Below are 15465 nucleotides of genomic sequence, written 5' to 3'. Positions count from 1 at the left end.
ACATTCTGCTTCTATTTACCCACAAATGTCTCTTATGGACATTTCTACTCCTTTCCCCATCTCTGCCCTAGCATGGACTCCCAGGTGACATGTTACCTTTTCCTCTGAGCCTCCAGGGGAAGCTAGAGACCTCCTCAGGCTCTTGTTTCCTGACCCTGCCTGGTGCAGCTCCTTCCCTGGCAGTTTGAGCAGAAAGATTCTTCCAGAATCCGAGTTTTCACTGAGGTTTTTTTTTCTTTCTTTCATTTTCAGCCTTCCATCTGGACCCTAAAATCTTCCCTTGTGCTTAGTAAGATCCTGAAGCCATTCTGGCTTCAAGAAAATATTTGCCAAACACCTTCTATGATTTAGGGACCAACAGATGAAGACATCCTTCTTGTTTTCTTAACAGAAATGAACTCAACACACAGCTCAGTTTAAATCAGTAGACATTTGTGGAGAAGCTACTATGTAGCAGATACTTTTTTAGAGTTGTGGATAATGTAAGTGTAAGAATGTTTTCAGCTGCGAGTAAAGGAGGTCTACCCAGAAGCTAGAAAGAAAGGCATACGCTTCAATCTTACAATTGTTTTCTATAGATCTTAAAAGACCTGGCCAGGGAGTAAAGGAGATTGATAGCATGATGTCTGGCAGAAAGGGAGGGGACTGATGATTCACGACTCTGCAGTCACAGAAGTTCCAAAGAGGATGTTATTTGAACACAGCAAAATCTCCTCCAAATCAGGTACAGCCTCCTTCAGGGCATATGAGACCATATTAAATTTAATCCACTACTTCTTGAATTTGTTTTTCAGTCAGTAATTATTATTGATCATAATAATGATTATTGCCATTAAAGCTTTAAACTCTAAACAAAATGTAACCCACCTAGTTAGGAGTTAGATTTGGTTTTGCAAAGGCATCAATTTTCATGCCTTTCTGTAAAATATGAAGAAACGTGCTCTTAGCATTCTGTGCAAAATCATTTTGTTAAATATATGTGCACAATAAAAAAAAAAAAAAAGATCCCAAAAAAAAATCAAGGTTCTTTAAGGAAGGAGGAAGTTGTGTTATATGGGTGTGGAAGTTGGATTGGATGTCGGTAGGATAACCAGAGAGTTGAACAGGTGTTCAAGTATGATTGGTTATTCCTTGTAGTTTCCTATCACCCGAAAATACTTAAAAGCTTGTCTTTTATTTTCCTTCAAGTAAAGGAAGAATCGTGACTGATAATTCCAACACCTGAAGTCTTTTCTTGAGGAAGGACTGAAGTTTCTTCTGTGATATCTGCTGACTCTCCTTCATGGTGTCATCCTTCCTTGCATGTTTAGTTGTTTTGTGTGCTTCATCATTTACTAGATTCCACTCAAAACTTATTTGAGGGAATTTTTTTTTAAGTCTAGGATAAAGGAGAGCTCCTCCAGAAAGAATTTGCATTTCCTTGTACCAGGGCCCTGGGAAATTACCAGCCCAATGTTAAACTGAATTCATCATTTCATGAAAATTTGGGGCTTCAAACCCAGCCACCAAAGGGGGACATAAAATTTTTTAAGTAAGGCATTCTAAAGCAAAGGGCCCCCATCAGGCACAGAACCCTTGCTTGCTCAGGACTACGGGTAGTACTGGTTGCAATGAACATCTTCATGTGCATTAAGTTTTTGAGGCTCAAGGTAGGATTGGTGTTTAGGGAGTGACCTTGAATTAGGAGCTAAAATTGTCAGGAAAGGTGCAGAGTGATGTGGAGGTCTGAGCATAGCAGCAATGTTTAAAAGTGTACAATAACCTGACGAAGTGAGATTCAGAGCTTTAGGTTGTTGGGAGAAGGGAGGAACAATGTTCTGGAAGCAGCACTGAGGAACAAGAAGGACGCCACCTTCTTATCTCCTGACACCATGATTCAAGAACCGGAGAGGGAAAAACTTGCGAGGGCTATGGAAGCAGCTTTTCTAGGGCGAGAATCAGGCTTCCATTAGATAATGCAGGAAGTGAAAGGAACCTTGAGAGAAGAGGCTGAAGATGTAGGGCGTTTTACTAATGGTGGATTGTGCCTTCCAGAAGGCTGAAACAGAAAGTTCCAGGAGCTGGATATGGGGAAAGGGACATATAAGATGTGCTTCATCGTAGGAGATGAGAAACACGCTTGAGATTCTCGAGCTGCTGGTGGTAACCAACATGAGTAGGTCTTAAGGGCTTAAGGAGATTAACACTGGTAGACTCAAGACATAGAGTGTTGGGGAAGCTGTGAGCATTGAGGATGAGAAGAGTGTCTGCCTTGTTATTGACCCCTAATGATGAAAGTGAGGAGAACTGGAGTGATGTGACCTTGGTCCAAGTGTGTGAGGCTCTATTGAGGTCTCTGTTCTGGAAGCCAGCTGTTAGTTACCCTAAGCTTGTAGGAATATCTTATAGAACTGGCACCCCAAGGCACAGACTTGGGAAAACCTCACTCTGGCTACTAAAAGGGGGGGATATTAACATTTATTCTATGCCTACTATGTGCTAGGCACTGTGTTTCTTGTGTGTGTTATCAAGTGTAATCACCACAGCGTCTGTACTTAGTATGAATTATTTTTACTGAATCCACTTTACAGATGTAAGATAGATGCTTCGATGCTCCTTAGGTGTGTTTAATGGCTTACTTTCTAGCATGCTCAGCAGATACTGCACTGAGGAATAAAATTCCATATTGGTAGGGTGGGTAGTGATGTCAGAGCACTGGGATTTTGTGGGGACAGTGCAGGTGTTCCCTTTACCTTCCATCAGCTCCTACAAGACAAGTATTTTTAGGAGAGAAAACACATCCTTATAGTGAAGGTGTGAGGAAGACTATTCTGAGTGCTGGATCCAATAGGCCTGGGGCCAAGGGGTGCACCAAGTGGGACCCTAAAATGAGAGCAGCTTTGGCGGGCAAGCTGAAGAACCATGCATCCCATTGTCATGAGAAAATGTTTGTTGTCCTCCAAAGACACAGCATTAAAATACCCTCCTCCAACACAAGGTGGTCTTAAATTGGACATTTCTCAAAAATACACAATTGGGAATTTTCCTGTAGGAGCTGTTATCTTCAACAGCATCAAGACAGGAAAGCTTGGCAGCAAGAAAAATTTTTATACTTCTTTAAATATCTTCCATGGACAGCACAGGGAAATGATTGAAGGAAGAGATAGCATAGTACAGGGCACATTGATCATTCATGGTTTTCTGAACTTCTCTCATTGGAGAAATAATCCATTATCATATGACATTTGGGGAAAGGTTCTCAAGAGCTTGTCCATTTGGAAACCCAGTGAATCACCAGCATATTTTGCAGTTGAGAGTTCAAAGTTTTATGTGTAATATGCAGGCAATCTGGATAAGATTTATTATTTTTTTAATTTCACACTGTCATTTCCAGTGCTGGATGTATAAGCATTCCCACTGGATATATTTTCCTTCTCATTGTAACAACACAATAATTTTAGCCTAAATAATTTTTTAATTTAAATGATTTGCTTATGTAGAGGGATCCATGATAAATGCAAATGAGCATGTTCCCTAATTTTCATGCTTTCTGACCACCTTACAGCACCATAAATGGTTGCAAACTGCAAAGCCTTTAACCCAAACAAGACTCAGGCAGGTTTTCAAAGACCGAAGTAGCAAAGCAAGTAGAAGTTCAACAGGACAGGGGAATCATAACTTAAGAGTTCTTAAGTGCCTGAAATAGAGAGAAGGGAAAATTATAGGCCAAGGACTCTCTGTCTTCCTCTTTCCACAGCATCATGCATGGTGACACAAACCAAGCCAGAAAGCTCATGTGACAACACGGCTCAGAAAGAAACCACCTCATCCCCACTAGCTTCTCCGGGCAGGAGGCTGCCAGACGTGCCTGGTATCTCTTCTTTCCGTTGCAAGTACGGATAATATTTATATTTATATCCATACAGTGATCCATTCAATCATCCAGGCATATTTACACGAATAGAACATATTGGCAGATAAACGGTGTGTGTGTGAGAGAGAGAGAGAGAGAGAGAGAGAGAGAGAGAGAGAGATCCACCCACTGCATCCCGCTCAGGCGTTGCGCTTTGTCTTGCTTCGGGTCACCCATCATTAGAGCAGTGATCTTAGGGAAGACACCTGCCAGTGTGGCCTCTTCCCACCCTGCATTGGTTCCATGTGAGCGCGGAGCTGGCAGGGTAAGGGATTTGGGGAAGCCCAGCTTCTCGAAGCATCTGGGTGGCAGTGCTCGAGATTGGGGTGAGGGGGGCTACCGAGGGGCTACCGCCAGAGGCCAGCGGACGACTACGCCCTCCTCTACCGCCGCTGAGTGGCCACGCCAGCCTTGGGTAAGGCGTCGCCCGAGTGGGTAGGCTTCCCCGAGCCGCTGAATCCAGCTTTGCAATGGGGAAGCTCGAGCTGAGGTCTCTAGCACGCCAGTGTTATTGAGAATACAAGCAAAATTCCCTTGCCTCTCTCTCCTTTTTAAATATTCAGTAGTTTCCCCTAAAAGAGCCACTTTCAATGTCTGCCTGTGGATTCGGCTGTCTGGCCCCACCTGACATTAGGGAGACCTCAGACACCCAGCAAAGTTTCCTCCTGTTTGCTCTTGCTGGGCCTCAAGTTTCCACTCGACTTGTATGCCAGTGTGGAGGTGAAGGGTGGAGGAACTCGTCAATTTAGCCCTGACAGGTGGCTCCCTGGGAGCCGAGGTCAGTCCCCGGTCCAGAAATAGGGGGCAAATCCTCTCTCCCCTGACACCACTTAGGTCCAGCATTCAGAATTCCTTGGTGTCTCGCGGGACCAGACTAGGGGCGCCGCCCCCAGTGCACCACGCAGAGTCGCACTCAGTGATTAATTAAGGACTGGCGCCCCTTTCCTTTCCCCCGCTGCAAACTAGGAGCCCTGACTCCTCCGAAAGTACTTGACCCTTGGGGGTAGCCCCTCCCCTCCCCCCAATCCCACGCTGCATCAAGGCCTTAGCACCCGGACTTCCCGGAGCCAGTCAGCCCGCCCCGCACGGAGTCGTGCGCCGCTCCCGCCTCCCCCGCGCGCGGTGACTCCCTCCTTGCGCACCGCTCGTACTCTCGCCACGCCGCCGCCCGGCACTGCAGCACCGCGGGGCGGAGGCGCAGGCGGAGGAGGGGGAGGAGGACCGCAGCGTGCAAGCCCGGAGCCACTTTCCCGCCCCTCCTTTCGTCGCTGACAAGCTCGGAGGAGTCACCACTCCGCGCGCTGCAGGCGAGAGTGGCAGACGGAGGCGGCCCCAGGGAGCGAGCCCGAGCGACGCCTGCGAGGCAGCAGCTGCAGCGCTGACACCATCTAGGGCAGGGGGTCCCAGGCGGCTGGAGCGGTGAGTGAGGGACCCCGGCAGCGGTGGCGGGTTTTCCAGCCGCCACCTAATTTCCCTTCCTGACCGGGGAGCCGGGCGCTGCAGCGTGGGGAACTTTTTGCAGCCTTGTAGAAGCTCAACTTTGCCCCGCGTGCCCCCGAGGAAGCGGTTGCAGGTGCCTGGTGCTCCCCGGCGGGTGCCTTTGCTGGGGCGGGACTGGGGAATTCGGAGTAAAGCAGATGGATTGACTCCCGGATGCCCAGGGTAGGTCAGGGGAGGCGGGCGCACTTTAGCACGGGTTCTTGGGGGAGGCGGGTGGGCAGCAGCGGGGATTCGAAAGCCGCGCCCGCCTTCTGTGGGGACCTCCACAATACTTTGCTTACGTGGTTGGACGGGGAGGGGAAGGCTAAATTAAAACAAGCAGCTCCGAGCCGCCAGCCAGGCGTCTGACCCGTACCCCGACCCCAGCTTCGGGCTCAACTTTTCGGCGGGGATCACTCTGCAGACGTGCGGGTGGCGGGAGAGCAGAGACAGCCACATTGGGCGATGTGCGAGACTGAAAGAAACCCCGGGGCTTAAAAAAACTATTCCACGGAAGTCTCCGAAGCCCCCGTCTAGTGTCTGCGCGAGAACCAGAGAGGGAAGGAGAACAGGGAATCCCGCGGGGCTGTGGCTGTTTGTAAGTGCTGCACCTCGCTACATACACTACGTCTTCATTCAGCAAAAGCCTGAGCGCCCACTGTACTCCAAGTGCGGCGAAATACACCGACTGGTTTGAGGCTCAGGACGGGATAGGGCTGTCACCCATAAACAAGCTACCTTTCAGGTGGCGGTGAGAGCTGTGGGGGGCGATCACCGAATCCATCTGACTCTTTCAATTGTCAGACTCTTCCCCCTCCGCCTGGGTTCTAGAACTGGGAAGACTTTTCTCCAGCTTGTCGCGAGGACCTCCCTGGGCTGGGCCCATGAAGACTGCGGAATATGGTGATGAACTTGTGGGGCAGCGGGCACCCCGCCGCAGATGCACAAAACCCAGGGCCTTTCTGTGGGCGTGCGGGGAACCTTAGGCGCCGGGCGCGCGGGGGTGGAGGGGGAGGGGCTGAGTCAGAGGCGCGGGAGGGGCCGCCTGGACGGCGGGAGCGGGGGGTTGGGGGGCGCTCACGTCACCCGCTGCGTGTGCCGGTGATGCAAATGCAGACCCGGGAGGGGTGGGCGGGGATGGGGGCTGGAGGGGAGGCGGCGGAGTCTGGGTCTGGAAGAGCGCGCGTGTGCGTCAAAGTCTCTCGGGTGATGGATGCCCCGCAGCGCTCCCGGCGCGGACAGCGCCCACCGGGCGGGGCGGCGAGGAAAGCCCAGCAGGGCCGGGTCGGCCGGCCGGCCAGCAGCTCCGCAGTGCGCCACAGTGCCGGGAAGGCGCCGCAGCGGCCAGGCGCTCCCCGGGGATCCAAAGATAGGGCGTCTTTTAAGGCGCCGCAACAGGGATGTCCTGATGGCCTCCTCTCTCAATAGACCGCCTTCCTAAATATTTAGTCGATGGATAGCGCGAGAATGTTGTTTCAGTTTGATTCTTAGCCTTAATCCTGGAAGAGAATTTGGCATTCATCTCTAACGTGTTCACTCATTTTCTGTGGCAAGTTCCGAAAAGCCTCGTGCTCGTGGCAAGTTTTCATGTGAAAGCTTCGACGTTGAGGTTCATGAGATTCCGTAGTGTTCCCCCATTCCTTCACCGTTCTTCAGTTTTGTTCAGAGGCCTGGCCTCTAAACGGGGCTTGAGAATGGCTTACAAAACAGTGTGCTGCATTCCTCTTTTAAGACATAAAAATGTGTATGGAGAGCATTCCCTGGGAGAAAATAAAAAGCCCAATCCATGTTTCATTTTATTTATTATTATTTTTTAAAAAGACCCCACTTTCTGGAAGCCTCCTGGCAAAGGTTTTTCTATTGGCTCTGCTGAATGAGTCCAAATCTGCAGTATGTGTGACAAAAGGGTTGAAAGAGGGGAGATGGAGGGGAGGGAGAAAGGATAAAAGGAAGGCAGTCATCAAAGAGCCCAGAGACAAAGATCCTAGTCCCTGCTTTCCCAAGCATTATGTTATAATCACCTGGCAAGTGATTTACCCTCTTGGGTTCATCCTCCACATTTGAGAAGTGTGAAAAATAGCTCAGACTAGCTCTTACTACAAAATTGTTTTGAGGACAAAAGATGGTCTCAGAGAGCTTTGTGCCTACAAATTCTCTATGAATGGAAAATATGATGAAACACAGTCCCTTTAAGGGAAAAAGAAAACAATTTTATCTTTTAAAAAATTCTGGAGACAGTCACCAGTGCTGTTCCTTTAATGAAATTTAGCCTTCAATGTCAGTGAACACAGACAATAGACTTTTCCTAACAGTCTTATATAAAATCAGATGCCATTAGCTGCTGTCTGGAGAAGGAAAAAATAAAAGTTCTGGATTACATCTGAGTGTTTTTGGTGATGTAGTAGAGAAAGCAGATTTATTTTTCATGACCTGATGACAGTAAAAATAGCTTCTCTGGTGCAAGCAGCAGACCAGCCTAAGAGCTTTTAGGTAAAAATTCTACTCATTATTAACCCAGTCATATTCCCTAAGTGTGGAAGGTACCTCAGAAAACTGGATGCAGTTTCCACCCTTAAGGAGATGACCACAAAGGGTATCATAATGTGCAGTATATCATGTGACCACAAGTTCCAGAAAATCCATTTCCTATAATTAGGGATATTATCTCTTACTCTAATGTGAACTTGTTGATGGTACATCTGATTTGTCGAAATGCCTTGCTGACTACTCACAATGTTGTTATTCGTATCATTCATACATAATGAATGGTTAAAGTTAAGATGCCTTTTTTATCCAGTGCGGCTCTACTAAGGAAAAACCTATGATTCACTAGTGCTTCTTGGTTCCATGTTGCTTTGGATTTTGTCTGACCCATGGTTTACAACATGTATATCATTGTCCGTTTAACACAAACTCATCATTTAGGTCGAGTCTGTCCGTAAACCTGAGAGAGGCAGCCCCCTATCTGTGTGTGGTTTTGGTACAACATTGCTAAATTGTTTTTGTTTTCGCTTTGCTTTTTCCATTCCAGCCCTATTGAGCAACCAGTGTAAAACGTTGCAGTGAATTGAATTTGGAGGTTCTTTCTTTATTTGACACAGCTGAAATAAATGAGGGGGTCAAGTTACTGTTTTAATTCTTGCTGGAAATATGTCTCAATGTTGTATAAAGACAGCATTTATTTTTATCACAAACACCTCTTGTAATTAGGGACACTTGGTACTAGTTGCGTATCATCATGGCTTCCCCTGTTGGGAAGAATTGAACAAAATGAAGTAAGTGTAGAGGGAGCAGTGGATTGGATGGTTTGGTACTTTCTCATTCTAATATTCTTTCCTTCTATGCGATACAGAAATATATGATGAGTTGTATTTTATTTTATTTTTAAAAATTTTAATTCCAGTACAATTAATATACTGTGTTATGTTAGTTTCAAATGTACTATATAGTGATTCAACAATTCTATACAGTACTCAGTGTTCATCATGGTAAGTGTACTCTTAATCCCCTTCACCTATTTCACCCTTCCCCCCACCCACCTGTCTTCTGATAATCACCAGTTCTGTAAAATTCAAAGTCTGCTTTTTGTTTGTCTCTTCTTTTCTTTGTTTGTTTTGTTTCTTAAATTCCACATATGAGTGAAATCATATAGTGTTTGTCTTTCACTGACTAACTTATTTAACTTAGCATTATACCCTTTAGATCCATCCATGTTGTCGCAAATGGCAAGATTTCATTCTTTTTTATGGTTAATATTCCGTTGTGTGTGTATGTATGTGTGTGTATATATATGTATATGTACATATATATATAACACTTTCTTTATCCCTTGATAAGTTATGTTTTAAATTTGAACTTTGCTTATAAGTAGAATATAAGAAGTGTTTTTTAGTAACTCATGTTGCAGTTTTACATGGAGCTGTGGGCTCTGTTTTTGTAGAATTCATCTATTAGATTTTGTGTTATACCATCATGATTGTGGATTAAGACATTTTTAAAAGACCAAATTTGAAAAATAATAATCTCAGTTTACTAATCTCAGTAAAGCAGATATTCAGATGAATATAACATGACAAATTTTATCTTATTTTATTTAAAGATTTTATTTTTAAGTAATTTCTATACCCCACATGGGGCCCGAACTTACACCCCAAGATCAAGAGTTGCATGCTCTACAGACTGAGCCAGACAGGCGCCCCTAACATGACAAATTTTAAAAGCTTTCTGTTGAGCACCCAACACATACTATGGCTGCTATATCATTTCCTATGGACAGGATGTACTGCAAATGATTAAGACTGGGAGGTAAGAACTATATTAATGGATTTTAGTCTTCTCATAGCACTTGGGCCTTCTTACAACTCAAAGCACAGTGAGATTTATGACAGATTAGACCAAGTGCTTTTTTTTTTTTACTACTCTTTGAAAATTCTGTGAATTAGAGTCTTAGTGTAGTTGAATAGACCTATGATTCTTAGCAGTCCTGTGTACCATACTTTCCTGGGGAGTTTATTCAAATGGAGATGTCTGAGCTTCATCTTAGACATTCTAAATGAGTAGTTCCATGGATGGGCAAGAAATATCCTGTTTATCAAGCTCTGCCAAGTGGGTTATATGTCATCATTAGGGGTTACACTTGCAGAAGTACTTGAACTAGTACTTGACAGTGTGGCACTGTGGCAGGGCTCTCTAGGCTGTGTTGTTGTCTCCAATATTTATTGAATCTCTACTTGAAGCTTTCAGAGAAGTCACCTTCCAGCTGGCAAGACAGACCAAGTTCTGGGGTAGGAGTCAGAGGTGGAGTGAGTGACATGGGTGGTTGGGAAGAACCCTGTGGAGACAGTTATGCAGATGGTATCACAGAAGAAAGCGTGTAGGCAGAAAGAGCAGCATTTATGACAGGTTGCTCTGGTGGCAGGAAGGCTGAAAACCTTAGCATGGCCTTCAAGGCCCTCGATGGCCTGGCCCCTGCTCCCTTCTGTGACTTCATCTTGCTTAACCTCCAAACCTCTCCCATCCTTCAGACATCAGCGCCATCCTGCTCCAGCAAGCTGCTGTACCCTGCCCTATCACCTGTTCCACCCTACCTTCACCATATTAACTCCTGATGTTCTTTAGACTTCAGTCATTTTCCCTTTCTGGAATAGCTTCCCAACCCTCTTGGGGGTGGGGGGATTCTTTCTTCTCTCACAGTGTTCTTTTCTTTATAAATAAGGTTGTTGGAGAAAAACAGAATACTCAGTAAATTTGAATTCAGATTAATAAAACATTTCCTAATCTAAGTATGTCTCAAATATTGCATGGGTCGTACTTATATTAAAATATGATTTGTTTTTTTGTTTGAGATTCTTTCATTAATACCTGTCTCTCCTGACTGAACTACAAACTCCAAGAGGCCAAGGACAGAATTAGAGATAGGTTGTTGTTTTGTCTTGCTGTTTATCCCTAGTGTCTAAAACAGTATCTGGAGCATAGTAAGAGCTCAGTAAATTTTATCAGATGAATTCATGAGCTGCTTGAGAAAAATGGTGTAACCATGGACAAGTTTCTTAATCTCTTAGAGCCTTAATTTCTTTTGCTGTGAAGAGATGATTTTTATATCTATTTTTCAGGACTGTGTGTAAAGGGTAAATGGAAAAAACATGCAGAAAGTTCCTAGCATGTTGCCTTGCAGGCACTGTACTGTAAAAGATGTCTTTTCCCTTCAAGCAGTATTTGTTTTGTAACATGAAGGGCTTCCTTCTTAATGTAGGAAACCCCGCTTCCTTTTTATTATAATGCAATCCTGTAAGTAGTCAAATGTTTCCTAAATATTTACCAAATGCAAGGTACTCTGGAGATTCAGCTATGCAGTTATAAAGGTCCTGTTCGCAAGGAGCACCCACCTGTGGAATGGTAACACTGAGGGCTCTCTTCTTGGGCCACACAGGACGTCATGGTTAGAAAGGCCCTGTGTTTGGTTCATGCTCTGCCATCATCTCTTGAAATTTTTTGAACAAGGGACCCCCCATTTTCCTTTTGTCAGTTATTAGCTAATCCTGGAGACCTATGCATATTTGTATACACATGTACATGTAGATCATTGTAGTCTTTATAGTGACCCTGGGCCTCTCAGTACTCAGAGAACTTGTGATTTTCCCCTGTTACATGGTGTGTAATTGACTGAACCAAGATCAGTGACTTTTCCAGTACGTCATGACGGTCTTCACCTGATTCCAACTATCCAGCATGGTCCAGGACTTTGAGTGAGCGTCAGAAACTTTTAAAGAACTAGCTTCAGTTCTCCTGTCCTTGGGTCATTTCCATGGACCTTCCCTCCCTGACACTGCTCCCGCAGCTTCTGAGAGAGACTGCAGCTTGAGGTTCTAGGTCTGCCTTTGTAAGAACACCAGGAACATTGGCGATGTATTTTAGACTCCATACCCTCCAGTATTCAGGTTTTTAAATGTGCGGATCCACACAAGATAAATAGTGATCTTGGGGGGTTGAAATTGTTCTAAGAGAAATATCTGAGATGCTTGTTCTTTGCTTTAAATTACCTAGCTGAGTCACGCAGCTCAGGAGCCTCTGCGGCTGGGAACAGCCATGCATTTTTGCAGTGGGTAGAGAAAGTGACCCACTTTGTCATTTCAGTCTCTGACTAGTTTGTTTTAAAATATACTCATTGTCATATTACTCTTTAGTAGTGTTAAGGATGCCATTTTTTCTTTTTTTAATTTTTGTGCTTATGTGTGTTTGTGTTGAAAAAGTGACATTCTAATAATTCCACCGGGACATTCTCATGTTTGCCTTCACCCTAGTATTATTTTCAACATGTGACAGCATGCTCCAGTGAGTGCACATTGAACACTTTATGAGCTGTGTTGAACACAAAAATAATTTAAGTATAAAGATTATTATTTTTTGAAGTATCCTGTTAAATCCACAGCCAGGGTTTCCTTTTGGCCACATCAGTGTGAAGGTAGACATACAGACCCACGCTAGCATCCACAGTCATTTCCCTGGTTCTGTTCCTACCCCAGTTGTGGATTTCCAGTCTGCTGCAAAGATTCTTCACTACTTCTTTGAGCTCTCAGGGATAATTCCTGTGGTCCTTGACTCTCCTTCCCTGCAGCAGCATCCCACAGTGGTGCAGAGCAGATCTCCCATTGCCCAGAATGCCCTGGTTTCAGTATCATACAACCTCTTGATGCTACCATGTGTTCCTAATGCCCCTGGAGAGTTTAGAGGGTGTGTGAATGTATGAGGCTGGTGAGAAAGCACTTCGGGTGACACAACATCCTGCATTCACAATCAATTGTCCCTTCCTACTCCAGCCCCCTGTCCCAAGACCATAAATAGTGAGTCTCAGATTGTCTTCTGCTTGCACTGAGCTCTTTACTGGGAGATTTCTTAGTCCCTGCCTTTCAGACATGCTCAGAAGTATCAGAATATTAAGATAAATCATGAGAATTTTGCACAGGATGTTCTGTGCATATTATTTGTGGTTGCGAAAAATGGGAAACAATCTAAATGTCCATCAGAGGGTGATCAGATCAATTAGGGTATATCTAAATAACGACATACTGCACAGACATTGAAATGAACCTGTATGTACGAACATGGACATATTTTGAAGACACGTTATTAGTTAAAAATGCAGCAGTTGATTGACCAGAATATGTCATATGTCTCAATTAAAAAAATAATGTACATTAGAAGTCTGGAAGGACAAAGACCAAACTATTATCTTTTGGGGATAAAATGGAGAGGACCTGACACTTTTCACTTTATATATTTCTGAATTGTAATTAACAGTAATTACGTATTACTTTTGTAATTAAGGCATTAGTAAAGTTGGTAAAAATGAATTTCAAGTTGCCCATGTAATGTTTCTCAAATATGTCCAGATATTAGTGTTTTAGTGGCTAAAATGCAGTGCCAGTTTTTCCCTTGGATATTTTTTTAGTTCTTAGTATAGGAAGGTAATTGAGGTTGTGAGAACATAAATTATTTTGGTGCTCAATAAAGCTGTTTTCATTTTGAATGAAAAAAGGGAACTCACCTATAAACATCCAGTACACCAAAACACTGAGAGGAACTGTGCCTTGCTGACTTAGGTCATTAAAGTCAAGGACCTCTCCTCCATCTCCCACCTCTGTTCTCAATAAATCTTACGTGTCCAATGGCTGTCAAAAGCCTGTATTGCTACTCAGAATGTTTTGCTTTTAGGGACATTTTTCATCCTATGGCTGTGTACTTGATGGGATTGGAGATGGACAATTTTTATCTTCTCTTCCATGGGTCTGGAATGTCCTCCCTCCCACCACTTAACCTTCCCAGACTCTCAACATATACCCACTCATGGAAAAGTCTCCTACTTGCCCTTCAAGCCTCAGCTTAAAACTTCATGCCTCTCCATGGCAGAATTTGGGTCCCTTTCTTTGTTTCTCCCAGTCCCTTTGTAGCCATTACCATCATAGTACTGCTCACACTTTGTCATTATGGCCCTCTGCATGTTTTCCCACTAGATTCTGAGTCCCTTGAATTTAAGGGAAGAGGCAAAGTCACTGAGATCTTTGTAACTCCAGGTGCTGGACACATAAGGGCTGAACACATTTTAAATATTTATTAAGACTTTTTAATTGAAGTATAATATACAGAGACAAAAGTGTACATATTAAAAGGGTATAGCTGAATTGATTCTCACAAAGTGAACACATCTCTTTAACCAACACCCAGATCATGACAGGGATGATTCCCGGCACTCCAGAAGCACCTTGCACGTCCCTTCCAGTCACAACCTCCTTCTGGAGGTGCCTCTGGAGGTGCCTAACACAGTTCTCCCTGTCCTGCTCAGATGCCTATTTTTTCATGCCCAGTGTCTGGAAAACTGCTTGGCAGAGCCTTATCACTGCTGATGGACATGAGAACGTCATGACTGTGCACAAACAGATGCTGTCTCCAGATGGCCAGACTCTCAGTCCACGAGATGCCAAAGGCAGAGAAAACAGTCCCTAATTTGTTCGCTCTTCTGGGTTCCTCCTGTGACCTCATGAGCAAGTCTGTCATTTGACCTCCACTTTTATCAGATTGGAGAAGTTTCCTTCTTTTTCTGATTTGCTAAAATTTCTTATGAATGTGTATAGAGTTTCATCCAATGCTTTAAAGTCTCTGATTCATTACAAAATAATTTTTTAAAATATTTTATTTATTTATTTGACAGAGAGAGAGACAGCCAGAGAAAGAGGTAACACAAGCAGGGGGAGTGGGAGAGGAAGAAGCAGGCTCCCAGCGGAGGAGCCTGATGCGGGGCTCGATCCCATAACGCCACGATCATGCCCTGAGCCAAAGGCAGACACTTAACGACTGAGCCACCCAGGTGCCCCCAAAATAATTTTTTTTAATAGGTAAAGGTTCCAGAGTTTCTATTTCTTCTTATGTCAGTTTTGGTAAGCAGTCTTTAAAAAAAAAAAAAAAAAAAAGAAAGAAAGAAAGAAAAGAAATTTGTCAATTTTATCCAGGTTGTCAAGTTTATTGCATAGTTACTTAAGATCACTGGTTTGTTTTTATTTTGTGAACTCTTGTGATTCTTGTGTCTAATTGTATTTCTTCATTGCTTTCTATGCTTAGTCAATTTTTTGTATAGGTTCTAGAAACTTCAGAGTCATGTGGCATTATCTGTAGATCATTAAAAATGTATATGAATTATTTAAAATGCATTCCTAGCTCATTGGAACATGGAATCATTGCTTGTGGTTATTTGCAAATATTTAAACCTGTTCTTTGTTTTATTTACCATTGAATCAGACCTCAGAATATCAGAACATTAGTAACTAGATAGAATGACAGATACATTTAATTAGTTTTACAAATATCTGTATGATAGAAGCCAGGTTTATAGAAGATTTCAATTTCTTTGAAAGCAAAGGTGTTGATAAAAATGAAATACTCATGGGCTTGCTGTTGATCTACTATTTGTTTAATGTGTATGTGTTAATAATCTGAAGAGATAAATGAACCATGATTTGAATTTTGATGACAAGGGTTTTATTTGGTGAAAACCATGAATGATCAATTCTTACTGCCTCTCTACTTGCCTTTACATGGATCTA

General features: G+C 43.8%; 1 protein-coding gene across 2 annotated transcripts in view; it reads left to right on the top strand.

Moving 5' to 3' along the window:
- SV2C (synaptic vesicle glycoprotein 2C) overlaps window positions 1-15465 on the top strand; it is a 375875-nt gene that overhangs the window by 158613 nt on the left and 201797 nt on the right. The window contains exon 1 of one of the 2 annotated variants that reach the window (XM_087862061.1): window positions 5168-5311. The exons of the other annotated variant lie outside the window; for it this stretch is intronic. The gene's annotated coding sequence lies outside the window, so the exon portion shown is untranslated. Of the gene's footprint in view, window positions 1-5167; window positions 5312-15465 lie in introns of those variants that run through there. 2 annotated transcript variants of the gene reach the window in all.

This window comes from Ursus americanus, chromosome 5 (assembly GCF_024610735.1).
Source record: "Ursus americanus isolate L20-20 chromosome 5, mUrsAme1.1.p, whole genome shotgun sequence".
Taxonomy (NCBI): domain Eukaryota; kingdom Metazoa; phylum Chordata; class Mammalia; order Carnivora; family Ursidae; genus Ursus; species Ursus americanus.
This window is presented reverse-complemented; position numbering and strand designations above follow the sequence as displayed.